Below are 15,113 nucleotides of genomic sequence, written 5' to 3'. Positions count from 1 at the left end.
TGAGAAGAGCCAACTCATTGGAAAATACCCTGATGCTGGGAAAGACTGAAGGCAGGAGGAGAAGGGATGACAGAGAATGAGATGGTTGGATGGCATCACCGATTCAATGGACATGAATCTGAGCAAATTCCAGGAGACAGTGAAGGACAAGGAAGCCTGGCAGTCCATGGAATCACAGAGTCAGACATGACTGAGTGGCTGAACAACAACAAACAAGGGTTTTTAAATCTATAAATACAGAGTAACCATGAAGAAGGAAATGGCAACCCACTCCAGTATTCTTGCCTGGGAAATCCCATGGACAGAGAAGCCTGGCGAGTATAGTCATGGGGTTGCAAAGAGTCAGACACAACTTAGTGACTAAACAACAGAACACCAATAGTATAACCAAAGATTCTTTTTAGTTTACAATTAAAATATCTGTGAAAATGATAATGTGAGGTTATTCTTTTCAAAGGTTATGCTATGATTTATGTTCTAAAGTGAGCTTATATGTTTTAAACAACTTAGTCTTAATTTTTCATTTACTTTCAACATTCATGTGCATCAAATCTGGTCCAAATGATGTATTAACTCTTCAGTTCAGTTCAGTCGCTCAGTCGTGGCCGACTCTTTGCTACCCCATGAATCACAGCACGCCAGGCCTCCCTGTCCATCACCAACTCCCGGAGTTCACTCAGACTCAACGTCCATTGAGTCGGTGATGCCATCCAGCCATCTCATCCTCTGTTGTCCCCTTTTCCTCCTGCCCCCAATCCTTCCCAGCATCAGTCTTTTCCAATGAGTCAACTCTTCCCATGAGGTGGCCAAAGTACTGGAGTTTCAGCTTTAGCATCATTCCTTCCAAAGAAATCCCAGGGCTCATCTCCTTCAGAATGGACTGGTTAGATCTCCTTGCAGTCCAAGGGACTCTCAAGAGTCTTCTCCAACACTACAGTTCAAAAGCATCAATTCTTCAGTGCTCAGCTTTCTTCACAGTCCAACTCTCACATCCATACATGACCACTGGGAAAACCATAGCCTTGACTAGATGGACCTTTGTTGGCAAAATAATGTCTCTGCTTTTCAAAATGCTATCTAGGTTGGTCATAACTTTCCTTCCAAGGAGTAAGTGTCTTTTAATTTCATGGCTGCAGTATTAACTCTTAGGTTACCATATTATGCATAGAATGCCCTGAGCTCATAACTCTCGAAACCTAAAATATGGGTCAGCTTTAAACAGAGTTTAAGGACAGCACCTTCCCAAATGTATTTCTTGGTAAAGATTTCAGCAATTGTTGAATATCTGTGCTGTCTCCCTCACAGCAACTCCTACACAATGTCTAATGAGTTGTGAATTCCTTTGTGTTAGCAGTTGGCTTCCTTCTTTCAATATATTTTAAGAATATCCTAGTTGTAAATTAAAGGTCTATTAAGGTATTCCTCAAATCCTTTTTGACTGAGCTGAGATCTGGTTTCTATATGACATGAATTTTCTTAGTCATATATAAACCAGATATTGAATCGGCCCAAAACAGATCTCCAAAAATAATTTCTAAAGGAGATTGGTTTTTTATAGTGTCACTTATTGTCTAAAAAATATATTATTAAACATTTAGTCTTCTATCTATGATACATAACTGCAGAATATTGAAGTTGTTTCTAAGCAAGGATAATAATCAACATATTTAATAATTCATTTAGCACAGGTATTGACCAATCCACATTGGGTTCTGGTGGCCACAGCACTGAATCAGAGCTCTGAAGAGCTCCCTGGTATGCCTTGGGAGTTGGGTATGCCTTGGGTGTTGCCTTGTTAGGGGTTGGATCATGGGAGGCATCAGTCAGCTTCACGGGAACAACCAGTAAGATGGAATGGTAGTACAGGGGGATACTTGGGGGCTTGAGGCATGGCTTTTTTACCAAAAGGTAGAGTGGTACTTCATTTAACAACTGTACATGGTTAGTGGCACATATTGGCTTAAATTAAGCCTATGTTGTCTTTCTTGCTACTCTTTCTAGTAGAAAAGAAAATGAAAGATAAAGACATTGAAATAAGAACTATTTCACCTTGACACAATTTTCAAGGTTTCCACATAATCAAGTTGAGGGAGGGCTGAAGTTTTTGAAGTTTGGGGAAGAAAATCCTTCTTAACATAAAAAAGCCTTCTTATAAAAATTTTACAAAGGTATGGTTATAGGGAGACATTTCTAGGTCCCAACATTTCTAGGTCCCAACTTTATTATCATCACTAAACCCACCTTGCAGATTAATCAGAGAAAATTACACAATTAATTGACTTTTCAAATGATTTGCCTGTGCTCAGTCTAAATTGTGACCCTGAGAAACTGAGAAACCTATCAAAATCCAGAATTAATATTATATGTGACATTAACTGTGTTCCTATACATTTAATAGAAAAATCAGAGAGGTTAAAGGTGAAAATAAGGTAGTACATGCTTTTTTTTGTCAATCTTTTTCAAAACTGGACCAAAAATTTTTCTGATAGCTTAGAATGGGGAAGCCTCCAGTACCAGTAAGGCTTTTTCTCCCACAGGAAGTCTGTGTTTGTAATTTTTTCTTATAAAAACTACTGTGGACTCTTACTTTAAGCACCAAACTGAAATTCAGACTTTTCTCACCATCAGGTAGGTGCTTTGATAAGATTTTCTGAAGTTTGAAGACTGTTCTGATCCAAAGGAGAAACACTATTTTGAAGGCACCTGGAAGAAAGATTGGGAGGAGAAAAGCACCATGTCAGCCTCCTGTCAGTGCCTGTAAACCAAAGATTCTCGCCCCTCACAGCACAGTAGAATCACCTAACGTTGGTCCCACCCAGATGTATTAAATCAGAATCTCTGGGGGGTGGGGCATCAGCATTTTTAAATGGATGGTTTAACTAGATGATTCTAATGCACATTCGAGGTTGAAAACCACTGCTAAAAGCCTACAACACAAGAAAATTAAATCAAAAGCTGTAAAAACCATTTGTTTCATGAAGGAATATCTGAGATAAAACAGGCCTAGTGAAGTTGCTGAGTCACCAAGACAAAAGCGTAACTGAATAGGTTGCATTCTTTCCTACCTTAAGATCTGGAAACCTTGGAAATTCAAAAATAATGAACACATGGCATGAGCATGGGTGTTTTCACAGAAGATAGCTGCAGGTACCTTTAAAGTTGGCTTAAAACTCAACATTCAGAAAACTAAGATCATGGTACCTGGTCCTATCACTTCATGGCAAATAGATGGGGAAACAGTGATAGACTTTATTTTGGGGGGCTCCAAAATCACTGCAGATGGAGACTGCAGCCATGAAATTAAAAGACATTAACTCCTTGAAAGAAAAGTTATGACCAACCTAGACAGCATATTAAAAAGCAGAGACATTACTTTACCAACAAAGGTCCGTCTAGTCAAGGCTATGGTTTTTCCTGTGGTCATGTATGGATGTGAGAATTGGACTCTAAAAAAAGCTGAGCTCTGAAGAATTGATGCTTTTGAACTGTGGTGTTGGAGAAGACCCTTGAGAGTCCCTTGGACTGCGAGGAGATCCAACCAGTCCATCCTAAAGGAAATCAGTCCTGAATATTCATTGGAAGGACTGATGTTGAAGCTGAAACTCCAATACTTTAGCCACCTGATGTGAAGAGCTGACTCATTTGAAAAGACCCTGATGCTGGGAAGGATTGAGGGCAGGAGGAGAAAGGGATGACAGAGGATGAGATGGCTGGATGTCATCACCGACTAAATGGACATGAGTTTGAGTGAACTCCAGGGGTTGGTGATGGACAGGGAGGCTTTATGTGCTGCAGTCCATGGGGTTGCAAAGAGTCGGACATGACTGAGCGACTGAACTGAACTGAACCTGCAGGTAGAGCACTGACAAGCATCCCCTCAGGCAAAGGAGATTGAGAAGCTCATGGAGTGACAGAGGAAAACCAGGAGAGGCAATGTACAGCGACTGAACCTGACACTCTGTTGAGGCACGTAGACAACATTACCACCACCCTCACATTCAGGGAGATTGAAGTCTTAATTGGGTGAAATTTTGCAGGGCTTGGAGGAGATGCTGGTTCAATTTCTGGGTCAGGAAGATTTCCTGGAAAAGGAAATGGCAACCCACTCCACTCTTCTTGTCTGGAATATCCCCATGGACAGAGGAACCTGGCAGGCTACAGTGCATGGAGTTGCAGAGTTGGACATGATTTGGCAACTAAACAACAACAATAAAATTACCACATCCTTAGAGAGAGTGAGGGCGAGTGAATTTGTGCTATCAGTACCTGATGATTCCATGTGTTAAAAATATCTGCGGATGCTTGTATTTTAAGTATTTTTATTTCCTTAACATAATGTTCACTATGTACCAGATAACTAAAATGAAAAAGAAATAAAGGTATCAAAGTTAAGAACTACAAGTAACTATGAAGCTATGGTATAATATGAGGTGTCCACATGAATAGAAAACTAGACGGATGGATGAGTGGGTAGATGAAAAAATACCATAACTTGGGCAAGGACAAGAAGAGTAAACAAGAAGAGCCAATGTCTCCAGTGAAAGCTGTAGAGTAACCAGAAAGCTGATTTTTAAAAAGATAGAGTAATGAGGTATGGAGGACAAGAATTTTTAACACAAGGAGTCTAAACATGTGATCTAAAAGGATTTGGGGTTCCTCTTCAATCTGAGTCAAGTTCTGAGATATACAGTTTAATATCAAAATGTTGGGATTTCTGAGGAATTTCAGTATAAGGAGATAATGGGATTACTTGTATACTACCTATCCTGGAAAGCCCAGGCCATGTCATCACCACATCTCACCAAGGAAAGACACATCTATTTGGATGGGCACACGTGAAGGAGCCACCAATAGCCTCAAAGCATAGCTTGGAGGAAACTCGGAGAAATGAGTGCTGGTAAAGTGTAATAGAGAAAAGGAGGGATTGATAGGCCCAGACAGCGTGAGAACTGAGGGGTTCTGGGAAGGTCCAGAGAGGTGTGAGGGAACAGGAGTATGGAGAGTGAGAATACAGTAAGAGGAAGGAAGCTGTTTCAGCAACACCTACCTCAACATTTTGCTCAAAGTCCACTCCTAAAACACAAAGTATACTACTATCTTTGTACATAGCGATCTCTAGGTTTTAGCTTTGAGACATGTACCAACGTTCTTCACATTATAAACATCTCCTGATGTTATAAAGTTTTCAAAGAAAAGGACTCAACCTTCAGTATCTTTTGCCACACTATCTGCACATGATATCTCTCCAAAAAAATCTTTCCACAAATAAAGGCAAAATAATCTTTTTTGCCTTTATCATTCATCATCCTGCAGTTTGGAAACTTCCTCAGAGGCATTAAATCATGAAGAAAAGTCTCTTTCCAGCGGACTGCTTTGCTCTCCCATGAAACTCTTCTGTTCTTTTAAAAGAATGCTTAAGAACACTTCTGAACCCTTGTTTCAGAATTTTAAAGAAATGTTAAATTTAAGTGACTGAGTCAGCCTAGTGGGTCACCAAACCAAAGTTACAGTAATCTCTTTCTCAGTTATCAGTCTGCCTAAAGATTATTAAGTCCTATACGCAGTCATAATAGCTTCATCTTTAAACACTCAGAAGCACAGTCCACAAATGAAGATGGGAGTTTAACCAATTCCTTCTCCATTCAATCTTTAATCTTTTTTCCCACTGCTTTAGAAGCTGATTTATTTTAAATTCCAATTACTCTAGGAGAAGAATTTTAAAGGAAAAAGAACAAAGATCTTTGCATTAAACCTGCTTTCATACTTTCCCTTTCTCGTTGTCCATGTCTTGCTCTTCCTTTCAAGTGTGGGAAGCCAAGCAGGGCAGCCTCATCCTCACGCAAGCTTTTGGTGACTTCTCCCTCCATTAAACTGAATCACAGGTTATGTTGACCATTCACTTTGTGCTTAACGTGTATCACAATCAGTATTACTGCATAACAAATTACCCCAAAATTCAGTGACTTAAAACAACCTCTTTATTATGCTCTCAGATGATGTAGGTCAAGAATTCAGATGGGACACAACAGGAATAGCTTATCTCTGTTCCACAATATCTGGGTTTCAGCTGGGAATTACTCAGCGGCTAGGGTCTGGAACCATCTGGAGATGACTTCACTCACAGGCCTAGTGATTGATGTTGGCTCTGAGCTGTGACCTCACTGGGACTTAAGCTGGGGTTGTCAACTAAAGAAGCCACTTGACCCTGTCCATGTGGCCTAGGCTTCCAGACAGCATGGAGGCCCCAGGGTAATTAGTCTTATCTGGTAGCTCAGCACTTTAATAGTGAGTGTCTGCACACATTGCCTTTTATGACCCAGGCTTGGTAGCCATGGAGTGGCATCTCCTCTGCATTCTCTTGGTTCCTAGGAAATCCCTAAATTCAAACCAGATTCAAAGAAAGAGACATATTCTCCATCTCTCAGTGAAGGAGTGCCCAAGAATTTGTAGATATGTGTGTTTAAACCACCACAGGGTATTTCCTTGTGTTCCTACATATACTTTTTATGTACATATCCTGACTCTTAAGATTCATGTTGTTCGAAGCTGACAAGGTTGTCAGAAAAGCAAATAAAAATACAGAATTCCCTATTAAATTTGAATTTCAGATTAATCATTTTTAGCATAAATAGATATCTCCAATGCAATATTTAGGGCATACTTACACACACAAAAAAAAATTGTTTGTTTATCTGAAATTCAAATTTAATTGAATGACCCACATTTTATCAGATCACCCTACTCAAGCATATATCCTAGTGATATAGGTACCAGAGAGGTTCAATTATGGCTGTTAAAGATTCAAATATGATATCTGATTATATTTCTGAATAACTACGTCAGAAATATGTCAGAGTACTAAACTCAACTCCTTCTATAGGAATCAAAAAGTAAAATCATATATTCTACACCCAAATCTTCAGATTGGATGTTGAAACTAATTATATTAAATCTAAGAGTATAAGATAACCCAGTAGAATTTCTGAGCATCTAAGGAGTGAACACTGGATTGTACTTTTAAAAAGAAAGAAAATAATGCCATGGTAGGGGAGGTTGAAATATTCCCTATATCTTTCATCTGTGATATTAATTTGAAAGGCAATATGGTCAGGTCTAGGCAATGGCACCCCACTCCAGTACTCTTGCCTGGAAAATCCCGTGGACGGAGGAGCCTGGTAGGCTGCAGTTCATGGGGTCGCTAAGAGTCAGGCATGACTGAGTGACTTCACTTTCACTTTTCACTTGCATGCATTGGCGAAGGAAATGGCAACCCACTCCAGTGTTCTTTCCTGGAGAATCCTAGGGACAGAGGAGCCTAGTGGGCTGCCGTCTATGGGGTCACACAGAGTCAGACATGACTGAAGCGACTTAGCAGCAGTAGCAGCAGCAGCATGGTCAGGTCTAAAGATAGGCCAGATCAATGGAAAGAATAAGTTCATGGTCATAACTGAGGTGTACTATGTCTTTCCTTGCTTCTAGAAGTTCTCTCATGTTTCCTATCAGTAAATAGTGGTTAAGGAATATGTAATCGGATTTGCTGATATTCACTCCATGAAAATGGTACCAACTATAATTATGAAAAAGTCAAAGTGTTAGTTGCCCAGTCATGTCCAACTCTTTGCAACCCCATAAGCTGTAGCCCACCAGGCTCTGCTGTCCATGGAATTCTCCAGGCAAGAATACTGGAGTGGCTAGCCATTCCCTTCTCCAGGGGATCTTCCTGATCTGGAGATCAGACCCAGGTCTCTTGCACTGCAGGCAGATTCTCTACCATCTGAGCCACCAGGGAAGCCCGACTGTAACTGTACTGGTCACCAGAGAATGAAAAAGGAGGGATGAATAAAGCTTATTAACAGTTGCAGAGTGTAGGTAAGGTATTCAAGTAAAATGCAAACTGTGAAAATAGCAAAATAGAAAAATAATTTGTCTAAATTAAGTCACAGAAGGTTTATTTTATTCTACAAGATGTTGCTTTAACTTAAATTCATTTTTAAAGATAAACCTCATGCCAATTAGAAATATCATCCAAAAATGTGAATTCCATACCAAGAAAGAGTCAAAGTATTAATAAGATTTAAAATTGCAGCAAATTAAACTCCTAATTTCATAATGTCTGCAATCTTATTTTACTCTGAAATATCTCAAACTACTAATATTTCATTGAATTAAAATAGATATTTTATTAAATAACTTACATATTATTTCTAAAAATGTGAGGCTTTCCTGGTAGCTCAGACATAAAAAATCTGCCTGCAGTGTAGGATACCCAGATTCGATCCCTGGGTTGGGAAGATCCCCTGGAGAAGGAAATGACAAACAACTCCAGTATTCTTGCCTGAAGAATTCCATGGACAGAGGAGTCTAGTCAGCTGCAGTTTATGGAGTCACAAAGAGTCAGACACAACTGAGCGACTAACACTCTCAAAATGTAGCTTTTAGCAAAAATAATTTTTTTTATTATACACTGTTCCTAAACTATAAATTATGGAGAAATTGAAATATAGAATAAGAATTTAAAATTCATATTTGAAAGTGATTCTAATTAAATATTATAATCAAATGTTATCTTAATTTTTTATTTGGAATAATTTTGATTAACTTGTTTCTGTGCTTTAAAACAGATATTTCATTTACATGTAGAAGTGTTTGGATAACCAGTCTAACAATTTCAAAGTGTTATCATATTTTTGAGCCATGATTAAACTAGCAATAGAAAATTGAAGACATTACACAATTAATTTCAAGGGGAAGTTTGCTAATATTTAGAAATTGGTCAGAACAGCAACTGAATGATGTTTATTTTAAACATGTCAATCATTTCATTATCACAGAAGATAGTCATATTCAGGGAAGAGGCAAAAAGGCATTTCCTATGAAGACCCATTTAAAATGACAAAAGTAATCATTTGTTCAGTTCAAGAATATGGAGAACATGAGGAAGTTGAGGGGGAAAAGACATTACATCTTTGTAACTTATCTATTTTATACCCAGCAGTTTGTTTCTCCTAATTCCCTTCACCCTTTTTTGCGCCTACCCCTACCCTTTTCAGGCTTCCTCGGTGGCTCAGAGGGTAACGCATCTGCCTGCAGTGTGGGAGACCCGGGTTCGATCCCTGGGTCAGGAAGATCCCCCGGAGAAGGAAATGGCAACCCAATCCAGTAATCTTGCCTGGAAAATCCCATGGACTGAGAAGCCTGGTAGGCTACTGTCCATGGGGTCACAGAGAGTCGAACGTGGCTGAGCGACTTCACTTTCACTTTCTTTCTACCCTTTTCCCCTCTGGCAACCTGCAGTCTGTTCTCTGTATCTGTGAGTTTCCGCTTTGTTATACTTGTTCAGTTGCTATATTTTTTAGAGTCTAGATATAAGTGAAAACATATCTGTCTTTCTCTGTCTGACTCATTTCTCTAAGCATATTACCCTCCAGGTCCATCCAAGTTGTTGCAAATAGCAAAGTTTCATTCTTTTTTATGGCTTAGTAATATCCATTATATATACCACAATACCACATCTTCTTTATCCATTCATATGTTGATGGACACTTAGGTTCCTTCCATACCTTAGCTATTGTTAGTAATTCTTCTCTGAACATTGGGATGGATATACACCTTTTCAAATTAATGTTTTCATTTTTTTCTAGTAAATACCTGGGTGTGGAATTGCTAGATTAATCTCTAACATAAGAGGCAATAACATAATTGGGGGCGGGGAAAGTCTTTTCAAAACTGGTGCTGGGAAAATTAGACAGCTACATGTAAAAGAATACAATTAAAACACTTTCTCACATCAAATAAAAAATAAAGTGGATTAAAGACCTAATTTTAAGAGTGGAAACCACAGAAATGGAAGAAAACATAGGCAGTGTTCTCTTTGACATCAGTCTTAGAAATACTTTTTCAGATCTGTCTCTCACGCAAGGGAAATAAACACAAAAATAAGCAAAAGGGACCTAATAAAACTTAAAAGCTTTTGTACAGTAAAAATAAAAAACAATAAAATTAAAACACTACCTACTAAAATAAACTGATGGAGCAGTGGGGAAAAAAAAAAAAAAGACTACCTACTGGATGGGAGAGGATATTTATTTGCAAATGGTGTATCTGATTAGGGTTTAATATCCAAAACATACAAAGAATTCATACAAACCAATATCAAAAACCAACAAAGAAGCCAATTAAAAAGTGGATAGAGGAGAGAAGAATAAGATGGCAGAGGAGTAGATGGACGTGGAGTACATCTCTCTCCACAGATACATCAGGAATACACCTTCAGACATAGAAATGCCTGCTGAACACCAGCTGAGAACAGACAGGAGTAGCTGACCAATTGAGAAGAATCTATCAGTTCAGTTCAGTCACTCAGTCATATCCGATTCTTTGTGACCCCATGAATCGCAGCACGCCAGGCCTCCCTGTCCATCACCAACTCCTGGAGTTTACTCAAACTCATGTCCATTGAGTCAGTGATGCCATCCAGCCATCTCATCCTCTGGCGTGCCCTTCTCCTCCTGCCCCCAATCCCTCCCGGCATCAGAGTCTTTTCCAATGAGTCAACTCTTTGTATGAGGTGGTCAAAGTACTGGAGTTTCAGCTTTAGCATCAGTCCTTCCAAAGAACACCCAGGACTGATCTCCTTTAGAATGGACTGGTTGGATCTCCTTGCAGTCCAAGGGACTCTCAAGAGTCTTGTCAAACACCACAGTTCAAAGCATCAATTCTTCTGCACTCAGCTTTCTTCACAGGCCAACTCTCACATCCATATGTGACCACTGGGAAAACCGTAGCCTTGACTAGACTGACCTTTGTTGGCAAAGTAATGTCTCTGCTTTTGAATATGCTATCTAGGTTGGTCATAACTTTCCTTCCAAGGAGTGTCTTTTAGTTTCATGGCTGCAGTTACCATCTGCAGTGATTTTGGAGCCCCAAAAAATAAAGTCTGACACTGTTTCCACTGTCTCCGTCTATTTCCCATGAAGTAATGGGACCAAATACTATGATCTTAGTTTTCTGAATGTTGAGCTTTAAGCCAGCTTTTTCACTCTCTTCTTTCACTTTCATCAAGAGGCTTTTTAGTTCCTCTTCACTTTCTGCCATAAGGGTGGTGTCATCTGCATATCTGAGGTTATTGATATGTCTCCCAGCAATTTTGATTCCAGCTTGTGTTTCTTCCAGCCCAGCATTTCTCATGATGTACTCTGCATAGAAGTTAAATAAGCAGGGTGAAAATATACAGCCTTGATGTACTTCTTTTCCTATTGGGAACCAGTCTGTTGTTCCATGTCCAGTTCTAACTGTTGCTTCCTGACCTGCATATGTTTCTCAAGAGGGAGGTCAGGTGGTCTGGTATTCCCATCTCTTTCAGAATTTTCCACAGTTTATTGTGATTCACACAGTCAAAGGCTTTGGCATAGTCACAAAACTTGGTAATACTACAGAGCTAGGGGGAAAAACAGGAGTGTTAGTAGGACTGGACCTGCCCTCGGCACGTGGTGCAACTGAAGCAGGGAACCAGTCTCCACATCTGGGCAATTGTCTGAGCCAGAGGAGAAACATTTAAGGCTGAGAGTGAAACAGCTGATCTAGGCAGCCTAAGTGGAATGAGCATCAGACAGTCCTTGCCCCAGCCATACATACCCCGGACAGAAATGCTAGTCCTTAGAATGTGCAGTGGCTGGGAGGTAGAGATTAGGGATTGTAGAGCAATCCCTGGGTGAGGGCTGCTGTTGACTGTGGAGAGACAGATTGAGGGGATGTGAGGGAGGAAATTGTGGTGGGAAATGCCAGAGGAGGAAAGCCAGGCAGCCATGGTAGCAAGGCAATACTGCTGAGTCACACGTAGTGGGTGGAGCCATCACCATAGCCTTTCTCTCCCCAAATGCCAGCATGGACAGCTGAACAATAGAGAGGCTGGCAGGTCAAACACCTGATGCACTGAGCCAGGGGGGGCTCTCTATGTGCCTGATGCGCCAAACAACAGAGAAGGACTCCACCCAGGGTGCCCCTTTAAGTGCCTGACGTGCCAGTCTATAGGGTAGGACCCCAGCCGGGGGCGGGGCTGGCGGGGGCGGGGGGGGGTGGGGGGTGGCCTTCTATGTGCCTGATGCATGGAACAACAGAGAAGAACCCTTTAGGCAAGGGAGCCCTCTAAGTGCCTGAACAGGCGGAACTATGGAGAAAGACTGGTCAAAGAGGCCTTCTGATTGCCAGCTACCAGAGGCTTGAAAAAGGACACTAATAGGGCCATAACTCCCGTGATGGAGGCAGTCTAAGTCCCTGCACATTTGATGCCACCAGTGTCCCCACAAACCAAGCAGCTGCGCCAATTCTCACACCCAATTCTCACTGGGGCAGAGCTGCCACAGTCAAAAAAATTCTTGCGTCTATGCACGCGGGGTTGCTTTGGTCATGTCCGACTCTTCACGACCCTGTAGACTGTGGCCTGCCAGGCTTCTCTGTCAGGGAGGGGGGTTCTCCAGGCAAGAATACTGGAGTATATTGGCCAAAACTGGTTGCCATACCCTTCTAGAGCACTATATTTCCTGCTGCCCTAGCCACCACCCCCCAGGAGTACGTGGTGGTGCCAGAACCCCTGTGACCCCAAGCAGCTGCACCACCTCCACACCTGGCCCTCAATGGGGCAAACCTAAGTCCTCCAGGGCAGCCCCAGGAGCAAACCCCAGCAGACAACCCACATGCAGAGGTGGAAATAAAACCACAGTTGAAACCCAAGTGCAGTGTGGCTAAGGAAAAAGACCCAAATCCCTCCCACCAGCTGTACAAGCTGCAGATTAAATCCACACGATCAACTAGGCAGACTCTGTGTCTATGGAATATATAAAAGGCCATTGAGAGCCCCCACAAAAGAAAACGCACTAGTTCTGATACCTGTGGACATTGGAGGCAAGAACACAAAGGAGTAAAACCAGATTAGAATCAGAGCTGCCCCCACCGCAGGTCCAGAGATCAGCACAGTGTTGGAGGGCATCCTACAGAGGTAAGGTGGACTGTGACTCCCAGCAAGAGAAAGGACTCTGACAGCAGTGACTAAATAAACATTTATTATTCTTATGTTTTGACTTGTTCTGTAGATTCTTTTGGATTTTTTTCTTTTTTTTTCCTTTTTTCTCCCCACTGTTGTAGTTATCAATTTTATTGGCACTAAGAAATCCAATTAAGCTTTTCAGCTTTTTTTTTTTTTCTCAGTCACATTTTTTATTGTTGTTATAAACCTCTGCCTCTACATGGGGCTTTCACAGTTCTGTGGAATTTTCCTTTTTTTTCTCTCTCTCTCTTTTTTAATTTTAATTTTTAATCTTTCAAACCTATTATTATTTTTCTACATTTATTCCTTTGTTTTCTTTTCCTACTGTTCTTTTCTCCTTGCAGTTAGTCTTTTACGTATATAAATCTTGTTTCAGATCAGATCAGATCAGTCGCTCAGTCGTGTCCCACTTTTTGCGACCCCATGAATCGCAGCACGCCAGGCCTCCCTGTCCATCACCAACTCCCGGAGCTCACTCAGACTCATGTCCACCAAGTCAGTGATGCCATCCAACCATCTCATCCTCTGTCATCCCCTTCTGCTCCTGCCCCCAATCCCTCCCAGCATCAGAGTCTTTTCCAATGAGTCAACACTTGGCATGAGGTGGCCAAAGTACTGGAATTTCAGCTTTAGCATCATTCCTTCCAAAGAAATCCCAGGGCTGATCTCCTTCAGAATGGACTGGTTGGATCTCCTTGCAGTCCAAGGGACTCTCAAGAGTCTTCTCCAACACCACAGTTCAAAAGCATCAGTTCTTCGGCGCTCAGCCTTCTTCACGGTCCAACTCTCACATCCATACATGACCACAGGAAAAACCATAGCCTTGACTAGACGAACCTTTGTTGGCAAAGTAATGTCTCTGCTTTTGAATATGCTATCTAGGTTGGTCATAACTTTCCTTCCAAGGAATAACTGCCTTTTAATTTCACTGCTGCAGTCACCATCTGCAGTGATTTTGGAACCCAGAAAAATAATGTCTGACACTGTTTCCACTGTTTCCCCATCTATTTCCCATGAAGTGATGGGGCCGGATGCCATGGTCTTCGTTTTCTGAATGTTGAGTTTTAAGCCAACTTTTCACTCTCCACTTTCACTTTCATCAAGAGGCTTTTTAGTTCCTCTTCACTTTCTGCCATAAGGGTGGTGTCATCTGCATATCTGAGGTTATTGATATTTCTCCCAGCAATCTTGATTCCAGCTTGTGTTTCTTCCAGTCCAGCGTTTCTCATGATGTACTCTGCATATAAGTTAAATAAGCAGGGTGACAATATACGGCCTTGACGTGCTGCTTTTCCCATTTGAAACCAGTCTGTTGTTCCATGCCCAGGTCTAACTGTTGCTTCCTGACCTGCATACACATTTCTCAAGAGGCAGATCAGGTGGTCTGTTATTCCCATCTCTTTCAGAATTTTCCACAGTTTATTGTGATCCACACAGTCAAAGGCTTTGGCATAGTCAATAAAGCAGAAACAGATGTTTTTCTGTAACTCTCTTGCTTTTTCCAATGTCCAGCAGATGTTGGCAATTTGATCTCTGGTTCCTCTGCCTTTTCTAAAGCCAGCTTGAACATCAGGAAGTTCACGCTTCACATCTATTTCACTCTGAATATCCATTTTCTTTTTCTTACTCTTCTTTCCTCTCAGTATATTTGTTAGTTTTATTTTCATTGCTTTATCCCCCAATTGGCACCTTGCTTTAGTTTTGTTTTCCAGTTTGTGCTTTTGTTAGCTTTGTTCTGGTAGATGTAATTTTTGGTTTTCTTTGTTTGCCGGGTCAATCTATTGTACTTTATTTTTGTTGGACTCTTCTGATTTTGATTATGGGTGTTTATGTATATGTGTATATTCAGTCACACTTTATACTGTTGTTATAAACCTCTGCCTCTATGTTGGGCTTTGCAATTCTGTGGAACTTTCCTATTTTTTCCCTCTTTCTTTCTTCTTTTTTTTTTCCTCTCTTTTTTATGATTTTAATTTTTAATTTTTTTAAACCTACTACATTTTTCTTATGTTTATTCTTTTGTTTGCCTTTCCTACTGTTTTTTCCCCTTGCAGTCGCTCTTAACGTATAT

This window comes from Bos taurus, chromosome 2 (assembly GCF_002263795.3).
Source record: "Bos taurus isolate L1 Dominette 01449 registration number 42190680 breed Hereford chromosome 2, ARS-UCD2.0, whole genome shotgun sequence".
Lineage (NCBI taxonomy): Eukaryota > Metazoa > Chordata > Mammalia > Artiodactyla > Bovidae > Bos > Bos taurus.
This window is presented reverse-complemented; position numbering follows the sequence as displayed.